This window comes from Panthera leo, chromosome C2, assembly GCF_018350215.1.
Source record: "Panthera leo isolate Ple1 chromosome C2, P.leo_Ple1_pat1.1, whole genome shotgun sequence".
Taxonomy (NCBI): Eukaryota; Metazoa; Chordata; class Mammalia; order Carnivora; family Felidae; genus Panthera; species Panthera leo.
In genome coordinates this window covers 117,352,400-117,372,957 of record NC_056687.1, presented here as the reverse complement: position 1 = coordinate 117,372,957, position 20,558 = coordinate 117,352,400, and the positions used below count along the sequence as shown (strand labels likewise).

Genomic DNA, 20,558 nt, shown 5'->3' with positions numbered 1-20,558 from the left:
TTTCACCCCAAATTCTCTTCCCGCTGTTATAAAATTTTACTATATGGCTTTATCCAGAATGTTACATAAGGCAGGATAATTTCCAGTTGGTACGAGCATGAATGTTGTAACTTAATCCTCCCTTAACATTCAATGGATTGTTTTCAGATTTCCCAATCACCGAGCAAGGACAAAAAGTGCCATAGGTTGACAGGAGGCTGAGTTTTGGCTTTACATCAGATGGAATTCAGATTAAAAAACTGAACTGTGTCTCCATAACAAGTCAGTGTGACGTGGCCCCAAGAGTTATGAATTCCAAAGGTCTTTTGCATTTTCAGGGCTTAGGCTGCATACGGGGGAATCTAAGCCAACTGGCACGTAATAAAGAGGGAAAGGAGACATGGGCTGGATAGGACGAGGTGGTTTGCTGTTTTGCAAGGCAGCAAACCTGATAGCGTAAATGGAATCCTACAGCAAGAGAGCATTTACATGGGTTCCTCTTGCTGTGTAGAACACTGCAGCTGTGCTGTATCTTGCTCGTCAGTTCCACCTTTGTGAACAGTGACATACTAGGAAAGCTCAATGAAACCACAAGCTCCGGAGCCATAACATGGTTATTTGAAACTTCAATTATAGGGGTGCCTGGGTGGCGCAGTCGGTTAAGCGTCCGACTTCAGCCAGGTCACGATCTCGCGGTCCGTGAGTTCGAGCCCCGCGTCAGGCTCTGGGCTGATGGCTCGGAGCCTGGAGCCTGTTTCTGATTCTGTGTCTCCCTCTCTCTCTGCCCCTCCCCCGTTCATGCTCTGTCTCTCTCTGTCCCAAAAATAAATAAAAAACGTTGAAAAAAAAAATTAAAAAAAAAAAAAAAAGAAACTTCAATTATAAAACTGAGAATAATGGTCAGCTTTTTACAGTTGAATGTTTACTGGAATCTGTCCTGGCATCTTGGCAAGGGAGCCTCTGGACATGTGATAATCTTGCAATTTTCTAGGCAGAAGTCTTGGAAATTTGCTAATGCAGACTAAGACCTCGGGCTCTGCCCGTTTCCAGTGCCTTCAACCGTGAGAGGAGAGAAACGCAAAGCAGGAGGTCACTGTCTGTACAATTCCTCTGTTTCTTCCTGGAAGGGCAGGAAAAACAGCTGGTTCCTGCAAAGTCGTAGTCCATCTACCACAATTGTCCATTTGGGTTTAACATGGAACTTCTAGATGACATCCTTTGTATTCAAGGTAGGAATACTTGAAGGAGAGACTGGTGCACACCAGCACACTTCACATAGTATGAACAGTGGTTCAGATAGAGACAGATCCCAGGTATCCCTAACGGCTACGTGACTTTGAATGACTACTCTGCTGTTGGGTTATCTGTTGTGTCATGGGCAGCATGGCAGTTGGATCCACCTCCAAGAATGAAATGGTACACTCAGATAGCACTTAAAACAATGCCTGGTACATAGCAAATCCTCAACAAACATGCATTATTACTATAATTTCACTAGGTAAAATAAACCAGCTGGTGAAGAGACCAAGAATAAGTTTCAGCATTCAAATGTAGTATAAAAAAAGAGCTGTCTGCCATTCAGCCACTTAATATGCATTACTAAGCATCCCTGGTGAAGACTTTATACTGGGTTTCAAGCTGACACCAATAACTCCCCATCTTCTGCCACCAGTGAGTATGGTTCTAGCAGACATGATTTTACGAGCACTGTAATGAGTTTCAAATTGGAAAGGACTAGGAGAAAATGGAGGCATTGCTAGAGGGCTTTTTCTATTTGTAGCTAAATGAAAGACAAATGAGTTAGAGTACATCTTACATGTTCCACAGGATTTGCTTTTACCTTTTAGTAAGGTAGTGACATTAATTATATTATTCAGATAAATGGATTTGTCCAGTAATTGACTTTAAAAATAGAAGACAAAGTTATGTTAAAGACATCTTCTAAAAATTACAATATTCATTACAGTTCCAAGATATAAGTATTGAAGTTATTTTTTTTAATTATCCTGCATTATGAAAAACTGAGTATTTTATGTCTATATTAGTGTAATACTTCATGGTATATATTTGAGATAATATATGTGTACATGGTTAGAAGTAATATTACATTTGATTTATTTGAAAGTCTTGATAAAACTTAAGAAATGTAAATGTTGGTTTTTGGGGTTTTTTTCAAACATTCATACTTTGTAAACCTCTTATTTCACAATAATCCATGTTGGGTAGATATAAAATAATATGCTAATAATCCTAGGAATGTATATATGGTTTGCTTTAAAAAGAAATATCTATTAGGCTTTGATTAATCTCTCATGTATTAACCATTTTTTTTTCCATTTCCACAGGAAGTGATGACTACTCACTTTCGGTTGTTACATATAACTTAGTGATATATATGAAAGATTTTGTCTGGCTTTTGACCCAGGATCTGGGAGAAACTTCCAAACCCTTGGGATCTCCTGCGTGATAGGAGTGTCTTTTTTTTTTTTTTTTTTTTTAATGTTTATTTACTTTTGCAATAGAGAGACAAAGTGCCAGCAGGGGAGGGGCAGAGAAAGGGAGACACAGAATCCGAAGCAGGATCCGGGGTCTTAACTGTCAGCACAGAGCCCGATGCGGGGCTCAAACTCACGGAACTGCGATCATGACCTGAGCCAAAGTCTGACGCCTAACAGGCTGAGCCATCCAGGCACCCTAGGAAATATCTTTATTAATCATGGTAGGCCCTTGGATCACACTTAGGATTATGCTAAGGAGATGTCACTGAATGGGGACTGATCATACCAGAAAGATCACCATGTGATTAAGAGGGTGGTATTTTATTTATCTCATGACCTCTGGGGAGATGGACGGGGCTCTAGATTTAGTTCAATCACTTGCCAATGATTCAAGTAACCATGGCTATGTAATGAAACCCCAATAAAAACTCTAGCCATCGAGGCTTGAGCAAGCTTCTGGTTGGTAAACACAACTGTATGTTGGGAGGGGACGCATTCTGACTCCACAAGAAAGAGGCATGAAAATTTCAATTTGAAACCCTAAAAGACCTCACCCTATGTGTCTCTTCATTTGACTGGTCTTGATTTTTACGCTTCATAATAAAACCCACATTGTAAATGTAACACTTAGAATTCTGTGAGTCATTATAGTGAATGATCAAACCTGAGGTGCTGAGAACCCCTAAATTTGTAGCCAGTTGTTCAGAAGTGTGGGTGACCTGGGGATCTCTGAACTAACGGGTATCTTATGGGGTGGCAGTTTTATTGGGTATTGTACCTTTATATTCATGCAGTCTGTGTTAACTCTGGGTGGTTAGTTTCAGAACGGACCTATACTTAAAAGAGTTTTTGAAAAGTTGCTAAACTATTACAAATAGAAGCGCATATATATATATATATATATATATATATATATATATAATTTCTGATTACAAAAATAAAACATCATCATTTGTAAAACATCAGTAAGTATAAAGAAATGAACAGAACTCTTAAGGCAACCTTCCAAAAATAACTATTCTTAAAATGTGGGTGAACGTCTTGTGTGTGTATGCATGCATGTATGTCTTTCTGTGTGTATGCATGGGAGGGGTTTTATAATAAATATTATTAGAAATACTGTGAACAAATATGTGTTTAAGTAGAAGGTACCAACAAACTACCTTAACTTATTCAAACCATTCAATTTTTATTGTTCACACTTTTCTGGTATTATGACTAATGCTACATGATTTCCATTTGCATAAATATTGGCACAAACTTCTGACTATTCCCTTATAATTCCCTTATAATTAAATAATTTAAGAAGGATGTGTATTCTACAGGTCAATGTTTTTACAACTTAGGAAACATTTTGCCAAGTTATCTTCTTTTTAGCAAGGCTCCTTCAGTTTAAACCCAAATCATGTGAGTGACCATCTCAGTGTTAATAAATATCATTTTCCTTTAAATTTTACCAATTTGGTAAGTGAAAAATTTATTTTGTATTACCATGCCATTAAACATAATTCTTAATTCAATAAATTTTAAAAATAATTTGTTTCCTGAATTTCTTGAGAGACAGAGAGAGAGAGAGAGAGAGAGAGAGAGAGGGAGAGAGAGAGAGAATCTTAAGCCAGCTCTGCCCTCAGATGGAGCCTGACACGTGGCTCGATCTCACAACCTTGAGATCATGACCTGAGACAAACTCAAGAGTCGATACTTAACCCACTGAGCCACACAGGCACCCTTTGAAAGAGAAATTTTAACTGGTATGGTGTCTTATAGATTTTAAATAATCACTAATGCAAAAATATTACAAAATAGCAGGTACTCAAGTACTGTATGGAAGGAACTTTTATTTACACATTCAAAAGGACTGTTCATTCTTCCTTTTTAAGTGACCCTTTAAATACCTATTGCTAATTAAACATATAAAGTTTGTATTCACTTCTTTGAAGAAGCAAGACAAAGACAAACGGACATTTAATGCACGCCTACAGAAAGAGCTCCCAAAATTGGAGGTTTAAAAGCAACAGATGCACTGTTTCTATTTAGCTTGCCCATGGACTCTGGATTGAATATTAATATAACTAATGCGATTACCTTTCTGAAAGAGAGAAAATCCAAATTAACATATGTTAAAGGTACCCTCTGTGAAATCACTGCTAAAGAAGAAATTACTTCCAATCAGATTTGACAGGAATACCCAAAAATATGGCCTCTGAGCCTCCTTAAATCTTATACATTTAGCGTTTAACTAGGTTTTCTGCAGTAAATGCACTAGACTTGTTATCTGTTCTTTTGCCCCCCGCCTTTTTTTTTTTTTTTTTACATTTTTTTATCTTACATTAAGAGATGAAAAAGGTTGGGCTGCCCAAGAACTGATCATTATGTTTTTTTAATTTTATTTTTTTTAATTTACATCCAAATTAGTTAGCTTATAGTGCAACAATGATTTCAGCAGATTCCTTAATGCCCCTTACCCATTTAGCCCACCCCCCCTCCCACAACCCCTCCAGTAACCCTGTTTGTTCTCCATATTTAAGAGTCTCTTACGTTTTGTCCCCCTCCCTGTTTTTATATTATTTTTGCTTCTCTTCCCTTATTTTCATCTGTTTTGTCTCTTAAAGTCCTCCTATGAGTGAAGCCATGTGATTTTTGTCTTCCTCTAATTTCGCTTAGCATAATACCCTCCAGTTCCATCCACGTTGTTGGAAATGGCAAGATTTCATTCTTTTTGATTGCCGAGTAATGCTCCGTTGTGTATATATATATACCACCTCTTCTCTATCCATTCATCCATCGATGGACATTTGGGCTCTTACCATACTTTGGCTATTGTTGACAGCGCTGTTATAAACATTGGGGGGCATATGTCCCTTTGAAACAGCATATCTGTGTCCCTTGGAGAAATACCTAGTAGTGCAATTGCTGGGTTGTAGGGTAGTTCTAGTTTTAATTTTTTGAGGAACCTCCATACCGTTTTCCAGAGTGGCTGCACCAGCATGCATTCCCACCAACAATGCAAAAGAGATCCTCTTTCTCCACATCCTCACCAATGTCTGTTGTTGCCTGAGTTGTTAATCTTAGCCATTCTGACAGGTGTAAGGTGATACCTCATTGTGGTTTTGATTTGTATTTCCCTGATGATGAGTAAAGTTGAGCATTTTTTCATGTGTCAGTGGGCCATCTGGATGTCTTCTTTGGAGAAGTGTCTATTCCTGTCTTTTCCCCATTTCTTCACTGGATTATTTGTTTTTTAGGTGTTGAGTCTGACCGGTTCTTTGTAGGTTTTAGATACTAACCCTTCATCTGATAAATCGTTTGCAAATATCTTCTCCCATTCTGTCGGCTGCCTTTTAGTTTTGCTGATTGTTTCCTTCGCTGTGCAGAAGCTTTTTATTTTGATGAGGTCCCAGTAGTTCATTTTTGCTTTTGTTTCCCTTGCCTCCACAGACGTGTTGAGTAAGAAGTTGCTGCAGGCAAGATCAAAGACGTTTTTGCCTGCTTTCTCCTCGAGGATTATGATGGCTCCCTGTCTTACACTGAGGTCTTTCAGAACTGATCATTATTTTTACAGCCAATGTTTCAAATCAGAATCTGATCTATTAATAATGATCCTTTTTTATCTTTAAATTGTATTCAATAGGCAGTACACAGATAGTAATTTCATAAAAAGCTTTGGATACTATGACAGAGGTGGAAACAGAGGCCCAGAGAAGTTATTTAAAGACTTTTCCCCAAGGTTGTACAGCCACTGAAGTACTGCCAGCATGTGACCAACAATCCAGTCCCCCCACTGCCAGACTACAATGTGTTGCTATCCACCTGTGCTTTCCTCTTATCTACCGCAGCCACACCAGAACTCTTCCGTATTTACCTCTGAGGTAGGGTAGAGTGGAAAAATAATAAAAAAACAAATACAATTTAACGAGCCATTTTTCCTTGTTTCTGGTGATAGCCTTGGTAGAATCAAAAGGCAGACACAACTAGTTCAAGTATGCTTCTTTTTGAATATGAAATTCATTTCATAACCAAGTAGGTCTGGTCTTTGAATCATTCCTACGGTAATGGGGATACATTTATATTAATCCATCTATTTTAGCTCAGGACAAGTTGTGTGGATTACAAATACACTAATTCATATGTGATATTACCATGGATAATGTTAGCTGTAAATGTTAAACTCAGTCAGTTTACTTATTTTACTGAATACAATGAGTATGTGAAGAATTCATTCCTTTAAATACTACTTTTTAAATACTTTTTTTTTAATTGTAGAGAGAGAGCACAAGTGGGGGAGAGGGGCACAGGGGGAGGGAGGAAGGAAGAGAGACAGAGAGGGAGGGAATCCATCTTAAGCAGGCTCCATGATGAGCATGGAGCCTGACATGGGGCTTGATCCCACAATCCCGGGATCATGACCTGAGCTGAAATCAAGAGTCAGATGCTCAACCAACCGAGTCACCCAATCGCCCCTGAAGAATTCATTTCACAAAAAAATTCTACAGTAAGATTTCTCATGATATAAACAGAGCTCAGGAAGAAAGTGCTTTTCAAGGGCCTCCTCAACCTTCCTCCCTGGGAAAATGGTCCAAGAGGAGATCATGTTTATAAAAGGGAGTACTAGGGTCTCACCTACTCTGCTACTGCCCAACAGATCTGCTGGACCAAAATGAAAACACTTTTCTGTCTTGGAGGTGGTATCATGTGGTGGAGAGAGTGTAGAGGAGAGAAGAGTGGCCTCCTGGTAAGGAATCTTAAAGGGAATGGGGGAAAGAAAATTAGCAGCAGCTACAAGCAGAAAAAGTTTTGAAAAAGTAGGGGCTTTAAAGGGGATTAAATTTTGGTGGAAGCCCTACTAGAACGTAAGTCTCCTAAAGGAAGAGATTTTTACTTATATAACTCCTTACACATTCTGGATCACGACAGAGCACAGGATTTATGCATTTTACAGGCATCAGTTTCCCTGCATTAAAAAAAAAAAAAAAAGGTGTTGTATATTCTAAATAAATTTAGAATTAAATTTCCTTTTTTTAAAAATTCTTTTTTAATATTTACTTGAGAGAGAGAGAGAGAGAGAGAGAGAGAGAAAGCAAGCACAAGCAGGGGAGGGACAGAGAGAGGGAAACACAGAATCCAAGGCAGGCTCTGAACTGTCAGCACAGAGCCCGATGTGGGGCTCAAATTTGAGCTGTGAGATCATGACCTGAGCCAAAGTCAGACGCTTAACCGACTGAGCCACCCAGGTGCCCCAAACTAAATTTCTTTATGTGAAGGCTTTTTTGAATGTTAGTTGACTCACATGGAGATGTTTTCCCTAATTTGCTCATTTTTGTCACTTTTGCACTAGTCTACATTATTACATTGTTCTGCTCACAGTATAAATTATAAAATGAAATTCTCTTGACCACATATGACTTCTACAACCCTGCTATGTAGAAGCTACTGAAAATGTTAATCTATTTATACACAACATACTACTTACCTATATTTTATATATTGCACACTTACCTATATTTATATACTATTTATATGTTACATATTGAAATACACCAGAATACTAAGCCACAGTACTGAAAAGAGTAAGCAAACCAGTCATGTTTTTAAATTCTCAAACAGAAATCATCATTACATTCCTATTTAAAACTAACTGGAATGAGGCCAAACAGAAAACATGATTCTTTTCAAGTAAAAAATTTTAACACTTTTTAGAGAAAATTTAAAGTACTCTTTAAATTAGCAGTTAGCTATAGAGAATTGTGAGGTTATGTACTGATTAAGACCCCTAATAAACTGGCATAATATGTTTAAAACACTCAGTTTCACCGGGTTTCAATTTTAGATATCAGTTACTAATTATCTAGGAGGTGCCAGGAACTTTGTATATTTTGAGTGAGGTGGGCATTATGGTTTTCATTACACAGATAAGGAAAGAGAAGCTCAGAGTTTAACCTGTTCAAGGTCAGTTTTACAAACTGGGGAAACTATGGTTTAAAACACCCTCATCAGAGGCCAGACTACTATTCTAAACACCACTGAAAATTGCCTTCTGTCTCCTTGTTGCCCCCTCTCTCCTATGCCACCCCCGTCATATTGCTTTCAAATTATCCAGCTCTCCTACTATCCCCTATAATATGAAAATTAGGCCCTTCTACTGAGATCCCTGTCGACTTCCATTTTGTAAGGTTGTTGAAATATATTTTGAAAAACATTTGAAATGTATTTTGAATATATTTAAAATATATTTTGAAAAAAAAATGATAGGTTACATGTTCCAATTCTGGGTAAGATCTAGTAAACCTACATCACCCTCTCTCTCCCACTGAATACAATTAACTAACCTAGACAGAATGATTTGGCAGCTATTTGAAGACTCTGGAAACCAAATGCGAGAAGAAGGCCAGAATTGGAAGTACCATAAACTGGAATCAGGCTCCTGATCTGTCTCTGGTATCCCTAACCTGATGTATTTCAAGGCAGCCCAAAGCACGGCAGGAGGCACCAGGCGCAGAGACAGCTCCAGGACAAGCCCTCTGCTCCTGGCTTGAGCAGCAGGAAGGGGAACTCCTAAAGCTCAGAAAGAGTTGGATAGTTTACCAATACTTTTTCTTTTTCTCCACTTGCTCATGCCCCAGATCCTGACAATCCTACTGTGGAGAAAGGTGTGATTGCATCCAAGGAGGCTCACAGGTGCCTGGAATACTAAGAGAGGGAAATCTTCCCCTGGATATAAGGACCTGGGGTCCCAAGAGGATGCGGTGAAACTTCTCCCTTGGTTTCTTTTCTCTCTGTACCCTTTAACTTGGCCTTGTACGCAAGTTAATTTGTGGGAAGTACACAGCAGAGAAAGGTAAATAAAATCTCATTTTTCTGGTTCAATAACTGAAAAGGAGGCCGAGAAAACTGGTAAGGAGATGGTAGAGGAGAAGCTTCAGAAAGTGTCCCAGTAGCTCGGTGCTGACAGCTCAGAGCCTGGAGCCTGTTTCAGATTCTGTGTCTCCCTCTCTCTGTGACCCTCCCCCGTTCATGCTCTGTCTCTCTCTGTCTCAAAAATAAATAAACGTTAAAAAAAAAAAATTAAAAAAAAAAAAAAAAAAAAAAAAAGAAAGTGTCCCAGTAAAGTTATTTATAAACTTCTGCATTCATCCCTGAGTGATGCACACATGGATCTGATCCTAACAAAAACTTTGAGAACTGAAGGGAGACCACAGCCCAGGTCTCAGGCTGGCCACTGCACTGCAGAAGAAATCTAAATGGCAGGGCCAAGACTCTGAATATCAAAACCGACACTCACATCGCAATGCACAGAAGGTTGGTAGAACCTGTGGCCTGAACCCAAACGGGTCAACAGCCTGCCAGAACAAGAAGAAAATCGATTTCCTCCACAGCATCTAAATCAGACTCAGAACTTTTTTAAACATAATATTCAAAACACAGTATCCAGGATAGAGTACATGTGTACATAGAACCAGGAAAGTCTGAACTCATGTGGGTTGAGAGCCACCACTAAAAACACTAGTCACAAGATATAGTCCAGAACGCAGTAACAGATTAAATACTACAAAAAGATGGAAATAATGCTGAAAAAGACAGGAAATGAGACATAGAGGAATGAAAAAGAAAACAAGCAGGTATAAATTATAAATATGTCAATAGTTACATTAAATATAATGTACTAAGCCTATCAATGAAGAGACATAGATTATCAAAATAGATAAATGGATGTGTTCTTATAATGATCCAATTACACGCTTTCTGAAAGAATTCACTTCACATGTAATGATAAAGTAGACTAAAGGAAAGAAGATAGAAGAGATATACCAAGCAAACATGTACAAGAAAGATGGAACATAAATCAAAAACAAGTAGCAGCTGAGTGCCATCAACAGATGAATGGATAAAGACGTGATATACATATAAACCGTATGTGTGCACGTGCGTGTTGGAATATTATGCAGCCATAAAAAAGATGAGATCTTGCTATTTGCAACATGGACAGACCTAGAAGACATTATGCTAAGTGAAATGAGTGAGACTGAAGGACAAATACCATATGATTTCACTCATATGTGGAATCTAAAAAAAACAAATGAACTAACAAAAGGCAGAAACAGACCCATAAGTACAGAGAACTGGTAGCTGCCAGAGGGAAGGGGGGGGCAGGAGATGGGCAAAATGGGTGAAGGGGAGTGGAAGATAGAGGTTTTCAGTTATGGAATACGTAAGTCACAGAAATAAAAGGCACAGCATAGGAAATATACAGTCAATGATACGGTAATAGCAGTATATGGTGATAGATGGTAAGTACGCTTGTGGTGAGCATAGCAAAATGTATAGAGATGCTGAATCACTATGTCATACACCTGAAACTAATGTAACATTGTGTGTTTACTCAAAGTAAAAAATTTAAAGAAAATATTGGACATAAATCCTACCTTAATGGGCATGTATTGAACAATCCAATCAAAGGCAGAGATTAGCAAAATGGGTATCAAAGAAAAAAAAAAAAAAAACATGATCCAACTACACACTGCATGCAAGAGACATCATTTAGATTTAAAAACAAATAGGTTGAAAGTAAAAAAAAATCAAAAGTACATACCATGCAAGCAAGTGCTAACCAAAAAGGGCAGTGGCTATATACTTTAAGACAAAAACTATTTTAGGAGATAAGGAAGGATATCTTATAATAATAAAAGGGTCAATCCACCAGGAAAATAGAACAATCATACACATAACAAGAAAGTCACAAAATACATACAAGCAAAACTAGACAGAATTGAGAGAAGAAACAGGCAATTCAACAGCAACAGTTTGAGACTGCAATACTCTATTTTCAATAATAAATAGACCAACCAGGCAGAAGATCAATGAGAAAATAAAGGACTGGAACACTTTTATGAACCAACTAAACCTACTACTCATTTACACAACACTGCACCCAACTATAACAGACTAGATTTTTCTCAATGTATATATGGAACATACTCCAAGATAGATCACTCATCAGTCCATGAAACAAACCTCAATAAGCCTTAAAAGATTGAAATCATATAAATAAAAAGTGCTCTGAAAATAACAGAATTAAATTTAGAAATCAAAAACAGAACAGAATTTTGGAAATTTATAATATGTGGAAATTAAACAATACGCTTCTACATAAGCAACAAATTAGCAAGAAATTCACAAGGAAAATTAGAAAATGCTTTGAAATGAATGAAAATAAAAAGACAAAATGCCAAAAAACATGAAATGCAGCTAGCACCATGTTTAGAAGCAAATTTATACTAGTCAATGCACATGTTTTTAAAAAGATGGCTCTCAAATCAATAACCCAAGCTTCCACCTTAAGGGCAGATTAAAACCAAAGCAAGCAGAAGGAAAGAAACAGTAAAGATTAAAGTAGAAAGAAATAAAATACAAAACAGAAAAAGAATTAACAAAACCAAAAGTTTTTGCTTTGAGAAGATCAACAAAAGTGACAAACTTTCAGCTGAACTAATGAATAAAGAGAGAAGACTCAAATTACTAAAAGCATGAACAAAAGGAGGCATACTAGTATTGCCCTTACAATGAAAAACAAAAAAAATTATGAATATGAGCTACTATATATCAACAAATTAGATACACTAGATAAAATGGCCAAATTACTAGAAAGATATACTCTACCAAAACTAACTGAAGAAAAAGAAAATCTGAATAGAATCATAACAAAAAATTGAATTAGTAATCAAAAAACTTCCCACAGAGAGCCCAGGCACAGATGACTTCTTTGGTGAATTCTACCAAATGCTTAATAATAAATACTAATCCTTCATAAACTCTTCTAAAAAATAAAAGTGAACATACCCCACCTAATTCTAAGAGTCACTGTGACCATGATATAAAAACAAAAGACATCACAGAAAAGAAAGCTACACTAATACCCCTTATGAATATAGACACAAAAACCCTCAACACTAAGAAACCGAATCCAGCAACACATAAAAAGGTTTATACACCATGACCAAGTAGGATATATACCAGTGATAAGATACTGGTCTAATCCAGATGGCAAAAAGACACATGAAACCATGCTCAACGTCACTCATCATCAGAGAAATACAAATCAAAGCCACACTGAGATACCACCTCACACTGGTCAGAGTGGCTAAAATGACCATATCAGGAAAATATAGATGCTGGTGAGGATGTAGAAAAGCGGGAGCCCTCTTGCCCTGTTGGTGGGAATGCAAACTGGTACAGCCGCTCAGGAAAACAGTATGCAGGTTTCTCAAAAAAAATAAAAATAGAACTACCCTATGACCCAGCAATAGCACTACTAGGAATTTACCTAAGGAATACAGGAGCGCTGATGCATAGGGGCACATGTACCCCAGTGTTTATAGCAGCACTTTCAACAAGAGCCAAATTATGGAAAGAGCCTAAATGTCTATCAACTAACAAATGGATAAAGAAGATGTGGTTTATATATACAATAGACTACTACTTGGCAATGAGAAAGAATGAATCTGGCCATTTGCAGCAACATGGATGGAGCTGGAAGGTATTAGAAGTGAAATAAGTCAGGCAGAGAAAGACAGATACCATATGTTTTCACTCAGAGGTGGATCCTGAGAAACAGAAGACCATTGGGGAAGGGAAGGGGGGAAAAAGTTAGAGAGAGGGAGGGAGGCAAGCCACAAGAGACTCTTGGATACTGAGAACAAACTAAAAGTTGATGAGGGGTGGGGAAGAGGGGAAAGTGGATGGTGGGCATTGAGGAGGGCACTTGTTGGGATGAGCACTGGGTGTTGTATGGAAGCCGATTTGACAATAAATTATATTTTAAAAAGATACTGGTCTAACACACAAAAATCGAGGAATGATTTAATAAGAAAAGTCAAAAGCACCACAGTCAGCTCAATATATGAAGAAATGTATCTGACAGAATTCAAAACCTTACCTGATTTAAAAAAAAGTCCAGTCAACAACCTAGAAATGAGATGAAACTTCTTTAATCTGATAAAAAGCATCTATACAGTGCCCCACTGCTAACATTACGCTCAATGGAGAAAGACTGAATGCTTTCCCAAGACCAAAGAACAAGACTAGAACATCCACTTTCACCACTTTTATTCGATTGTACTACAACTTGTATACAGGGCAATTAGGCTAGAAAAAATATAATAATGAAAGGTATCCATCCAGACTGGGAATGAAGAAATGTGACAAATCTTGCATTAAGATGCTCCTAGGAAATCCGCTAAAAACTATTAGAACTAATAAATAAGTTCAACAATGTGGCAGAACATAAAATCAATACACAAAAGTCAAACAAAAAAGTGTTCTATACACTGGCAATGAACGATATAAAAAAACCAATTCCATTTAAAATAGCATCAAAACGAATAAAATACATTGAATAAATCTGACAAAAAAAGTGCACGACTTGTGCACTGAAAGCTAAAAAATAATGTTGAAATAAATCAAATAAGATTTTTTTTTAATTAAAAAAAATTTTTTTTTAACGTTTATTTATTTTTGACACAGAGAGAGACAAAGCATGAACAGGGGAGGGGCAGAGAGAGAGGGAGACACAGAATCCGAAGCGGGCCCCAGGCTCTGAGCTGTCAGCACAGAGCCCGACGCGGGCTCGAACTCACGGACTGCGAGATCATGACCTGAGCCGAAGTCGGATACTTAACCGACTGAGCCACCCAGGCGCCCCGCAAATAAGATTTAAATAAAAATGCAGATATCCCAAGCTCATGGATCAGTCAACATGATACAGTTAAGGTGGCAATACTCCCCAAATTGATCTATAGATTTAACATAATCTCATTCAAAATTCAAGTTGCCTTTTTTTAGGAACTGACAAGCTAAACATAAAGTTCACATGGAAACAAAAGAAAACCGTAACAGCCAAAATAATCTTGAAAATGAAGAACTAAGATGGAGGCCTCATACTTCCTGATTTTAACCCTTACTACAAGGCCACAGTAATCCAAGTAGTGTGGTACTGGCCAATGATAGGCAAAGACAGAACAAACAGAACTGGGTGCCAAGACCATACAATGAGGAAGGAATAGTCTGTTCAACAAATAGTGTTGTAAAAACTGTACATCTATATCCAAAAAAATGAATATAGACCCCTACAACATCTGACACAAAATACTTAATTCAAAATGGACCATAAATGTAAATGTAAAAGGTAAAACTAAGAAATTTTAGGGGGCACCTGGGTGGCTCAGTCGGTTAAGCATCCAACTTTGGCTCAGGTCATGATCTCACAGTTCAAGTCCTGCGTCGGGCTCTATGCTGACCGCTGGGAGCCTTGAGCCTACTTCAAATTCTGTGTCTCCCTCTCTCTCTGCTCCTCCCCCACTCATGCTCTGTCTCTTTGTGTCTCTCAAAAATAAATAAATGTTAAAAAAATTTTTTTTTAAAAAGACAAAAATGGGAGTAAATTGTCATCACCTTGGGTTAGGCAATGGTTTCATAGATATGACACCAACAGAATAAGCGACCACAAAAGAGAAAGAAAGAAATTGGACTTTATCAAAATTGTAAAAGTTTGTAGTTCAAAGAATACCATCAAGAAAATAAAAAAATAATCCACACAATGAGATAAAATATTTATATATCATATATGTGGTGAGGGACTTTTATCCAGAATACAGAAAGAACTCTCATAACTCAATAATAAAGACAAATACCCCAACTGAAAAACAGCCAAAAGGATTTGGACACTTCTCCAAGGAAGATATATGAATGCTAATAAGGATGTAAAAAAATTTTCAACATCATTAGTCATCAGAGGCATGCAAATCAAAATCACAATTACTTTTCACATCTACTAAGATAGCTATAATCAAAAAGAGACAATAACAAGTGTTAGCAATTATATGAAGATACTGGAAACCCTTATTCACTGCTGGTGGAAATGTAAAATGGTGCAGCCACTCTAGAAAAAAGTCTGGCAGTTCCTTGAAAAATTAAACACAGAGATGAATACAGTTAATACAGTAAACATATGACCCAGCAATTTTATTCCTAGGTACATACTAAAATAAAAATAAAAAACTTTCACAAAAACATGTTCATAGCAGTATTATTAAAAATAGCTAAAGAACAGAAAAATCTCAAATGTCTACCAACTGATAAATGGATAAATTCATGGCTGCAAAAATCTGTGAATCCAATAAAAATCAATAAACTTCAGATGCATGAATTTTATGATGTGAATTATATCTCAATAAAGTTATTAAAAGAAAGCTGGATATTAATATTCCACTAGATTTCATAGCAAAAAAATATTATCAGAGATAGAGGGCCATCACTCACAAGTAGAAGTCAATATACCAAAAACACACAGCAATCCTAAATGTGACTGTGCCTAAAAAGAGGACTTCAAAATCCATGAAGCTAAAACTGAGAGCACTGAAAGGAGAAACAAAGTACCAACTGTAGTTGGCAGACTTGAACACTTCCTGCTCAGGTAATCTACAGCACCAAGTGGGGAGAAAGTCAATAATGATACTAAAGAACTAGAGCATCATCCTCAACCTACACTGACATTTGTAGGGCACTCCACTCAACATCAGAATGCCCACTCTTTTCAACACATGGGACCTTCACCCACACAGACCATTCTCTCTGGGTCATAAAACAAACCTTTAAAAAGTACAAAGAATTTTTTTCTTAATTACCAAGGATTAAAATCAAGCAAAGTGTGTTTTCTGATCATACTGTAATGTAGCTGGAAATCACTGAAGAGTAACAGGAAAATCTCTAACCACGTAGAAATAAAAACAACTCACTTCTAAATAATCCAGAGTCAAAAAGGATGTCTCAAGGGAAATAATATTTTGAACTGAATGAAAACAATAGTTCATGAATGTGAACTCTTGAGAAGTATGTATATTTTTTAAGGATTTTAAAAACTTAAAGTTATTCATAGAGCAACTTCCCCCAAGACTGACCTCGTGTGGATTCCAACTACAGTTAACGTAACTTCCTAGTATAGCTCCAGTATACTACTATTTTTTATTCTCTACTTGTAAACTAATTGATTTATGCTGTCCATTTAAATTTGGAGAACCACTTTAAAACATTAATAGACAATTTCCTTCTCCCCTTAAAAATGTGATTGCACCATGGCAAGTTTATCAAGGTCAATCGCTTTCTGAGATTTAGCTATTGCAATGATTATATATTAGAGTCCAACTGTGTGGAGTCAATTCTCACAATAAAATATTCTGCAAAAACACTGCATACCTAGTTTAGGTTAAGGACTTTTCACATATATCACAAAGCAAATAGCACCATGAACCCAGCAAAATCCACCTCATCATGCCTCAATAAAGTTATCACCTGTTTAAATATATCTAACTATCCTTCCTTGGATAAGGACCTAACACTTACCATTTGGGAAAGGAAAGAAAAAAAAATTAAAACAATGAAATACTTTTCTACTGTGAATATTTAATTATTCAAATACAGAAACATGCGTATGTACATATTATAAACAACGAAGAAAATGATACCAAAAATCTGGGACATAATCAAATTTGCAGGTCCTTTATTCTTTTTTACTTTGGGAAAACTTTTCAAAACTTTTATAAGTATATAAGCCTCCAAAATTATAATACAAATACAACTGAGAAAATAAAATTGAAATAAAAATTAACACTTTCTCCAACCAGATGTAATAGAGGTGTTTTGTGTAGATTATTTAGCTGGATCTAGTTACTAAGGATATTTTTAAAGTAAATATTCTTCGATTACAACATTAAATCAAATAGGTTTTAAAAAACTTGTATTAACATGCTATCAAAGCACTTGATGTAGAAATTTTTAAAAGATTTATTAATAGAATATGCAACTTTCCTACAAGAATTTTCAAAATATTAACTCACCAGATGTTAACATTTCCAAAGTAAATGTAGACATTTATCTGCCTTCTTAAACCAATACTGTTAAGGTTATTTAAGAAAGTCAAATTGGCTAAACATGTTCTTAACTAATATGGTCCAGTTTGTTCTTGTGACTTAAAATTAGGCAGTTTTCATCACAATGAAATGAAAAAAAAAATGCAAAAATTTCATAAAGAGAACTTTAGTCACACACAGAACACACACAGACAAGTATGAAAGTTTGAACAAATTGATTTCCAAAGTTCCTCCCCACACAAAAATTCTGTACCTCAGCAATCAAGTACAATAATTCTCAAGGAAGAGGGAGTGGGTGTATAAAAGAAATCTGAAACTATTCCAAATATGCCATAGAGCATATCAGACCAGGTGATGCTGATGCTGCTGATTCAGGATCATACTTGAGAACCACCAATCTAGGGGACTTCTTCCAGTGTATGAGGTTTGAAACCATTTCCCAAGTGATTTTGATATACCCCTCACCACACACCCACCCACCCAAAGTTACAGATCTACGACATCTTTCGTCAGTAAAAATTCATCTTCAAAGGAATCATTATCTTAATACTCAATTAAATCTTCAATTTACTAATGTAATACCTATCTAAATTTTTCCTCAAACCTCATTTGTACACCCAAGTAAATTTCTTCTAAAGTTCAAAAGAAATCCAAAATACGCTATAAAATTTTTTTAGGTTTATTTATTTTGTGAAGGGGGGTAGGGGGCAGAAAGAGAGGGAGGGAGGATCCCAGCAGGCTCTGCAGTGTCAATGTGAAGCCCAGTGTGGGGCTCAAACTCATGAACCACGAGCCCATGACCTGAGCCAAAGTCAGATGCTTAACTGACAGACCCAGGCGTCCCTTGCTGTAAAATTTTTAAGTGATACATTTCACTCTCATAGAAGGAATATAATCTAATAGATTTTATAATCCAAATTGAAAAGAAAATAAAAAGAAATAGAACTGAAATAGAAAATACTCTCTTGTAGCGTATCTATAACTATAGAGATCTCAGGTTCACCAAAGATGAAATGTTTTACTCACCCTTCCAAGTTACAATTCTCTTTGTAGACTTTCAGCCAAAATTTTGGCTCTTGTAAGTATGTATAATTATGTGGATTCGTTTTATGGGTTTCTTGGTTACTAGGGAACTGGACAGATGAGTGGGTTCAATATGAGTAGATTAAAGTGCAATGATTATGAAGATTTCAGTCATTTCCTGTTCCACACCTTGGCAACTCAATAAGCTGCTGTCACATAGCTAGAATTAAGAAAACTATCCTACTCGCAAAGCAATTACAGAGGCTTGCACTAACAAGATAAACCAAGGTCTGTTATTTGGGAATAAAATATGCAGTAGAAATTTTTGTATCTGGCGCCTGGGTGGCTCAGTCGGTTAAGCGTCCAACTTCAGCTCAGGTCACGATCTCGCGGTCCGCGAGTTCGAGCCCCGCGTCGGGCTCTGGGCTGATGGCTCAGAGCCTGGAGCCTGCTTCCGATTCTGTGTCTCCCTCTCTCTCTGCCCCTCCCCCGTTCATGCTGTGTCTCTCTCTGTCTCAAAAATAAATAAACGTTAAAAAAAATTTTTTAAAGAAATTTTTGTATTTGTCCCCAGTAGAAATGTCCCAAAGGTGCACAGAATCCCTCATTAAGACTATTTGTAGAACATCTATTTATTTAATTAAATCAGCCCTACGGAGAAAATGTGATTAATTTCCACTGGGAACAAATACAAATGGTGGCAAAATCTAATCTATTTATATTATGTTTTGAGAACTTATATAAACATATTTCTTATTTCAGCCACATGGTTCCTCCTAAACAAAGGGTTTATGGTGGGATATTTCCTTCTTTTTAGCAGATAAGAATCTTGGAGGCTGGTTATTTGGCTTTATTTTAAAATAAAAGAATGAGATTAAATGGAAGCAAAGTGATAGCCACAGTTCATAAATATCTTTAATTAAACATATTAAATTAGTTTAAATCATTTAAAATAATATTAGGCCTCTCCATTTTGGCTTTCAAGGGTAAAATGTTTTTTTAGAGTACAAAAAAAATCAGAAGAGTAATATTAGCATACTATTTATACAACGCATTTAAGAAAACATTACCATGCCAGTTATGATACCTGAAAGATTACCAGAGAATGCCTTATTGCCTCATTTTCTGGCTAGTCTTCTAGTATTAAAAACTAACAAAACAGGATAGCATGTGACCTACAATGAAATCATTTTGATAAGAAACCTTACATTTATAAAAACATATTTGAAAATAGGTATTATCTGCAAACGCTGGAATTGGAATTAATCAAGCACCAAGGGGTACATGTATTTATACCACAAAAAAGTAAAAATCCCTCCTACCTAGATCCCCATTTCCATTTCAAAAGGCAACGAGTTTGTCTTCCAATAGATTATCTAAGTATACACAAACTAATAATATGCCTTTTAATACAAATGAGCCTTCTATATACCTTTCTGTATTTTGTTTCTTCATTTGTTAAAGTGTCTTGATGTTGACTACAGTTCATATAACCTTATTCTTTTCAATAGCTAGACAGCAGTTTATTTATTTTTGAGAGAGAGAGAGAGAGAGAGAGAGAGCGAGCCAGAATCTGAAGGAGGCTCCAGGCTCTGAGCTGTCAGCACAGAGCCCAATGCAGGGCTCGAATTATGAACGATGACATCATGATCTGAGCTGAAGTCAGATGCTTAACCGACTGAGCTACCCAGGCGCCCAACAACAGTTTACTTAATTGGCCCATTTTTTTCAAGTTTTTGTTTAAATTCCATGGGGCGCCTGGGTGGCTCAGTGGGAAGCATCCGACTTCAGCTCAGGTCATGATCTCGCGGTTCGTGAGTTCGAGCCCTGCATCGGGCTCTGTGCTGATGGCTTGGAACCTGGAGCCTGCTTCGGATTCTGTGTCTCTCTCTCTCTGCTCCTCCCCCACTCACACTGTCTCTCTTTACAAAATAAATAAACATTAAATAAATAAATAAATAAATACAATAAATTCCAGTTAGTTAACATACAGTGTTATATTAGTTTCAGACGTACAATACCGTGATTCAACACTTCCAAACAGCACCCAGTGCTCATCATAAGTGGACTCCTTAATCCCCATTATCTGTTTCATGCCCCACCCCCATTCGCTTCCATTCTGGTAACCATTTTAATTGGC

General features: G+C 36.8%; 1 protein-coding gene across 4 annotated transcripts in view; it reads right to left on the bottom strand.

The window, feature by feature from the left end:
- The window catches only part of PLSCR4 (phospholipid scramblase 4), a 50,941-nt gene that overhangs the window by 26,437 nt on the left and 3,946 nt on the right, over nt 1–20,558 (bottom strand). Inside the window, exon 2 of one of the 4 annotated variants that reach the window (XM_042955724.1) lies at nt 7,373–7,428. The exons of the other annotated variants lie outside the window; for them this stretch is intronic. The gene's annotated coding sequence lies outside the window, so the exon portion shown is untranslated. The remainder of the gene's footprint in view (nt 1–7,372; nt 7,429–20,558) is intronic. 4 annotated transcript variants of the gene reach the window in all.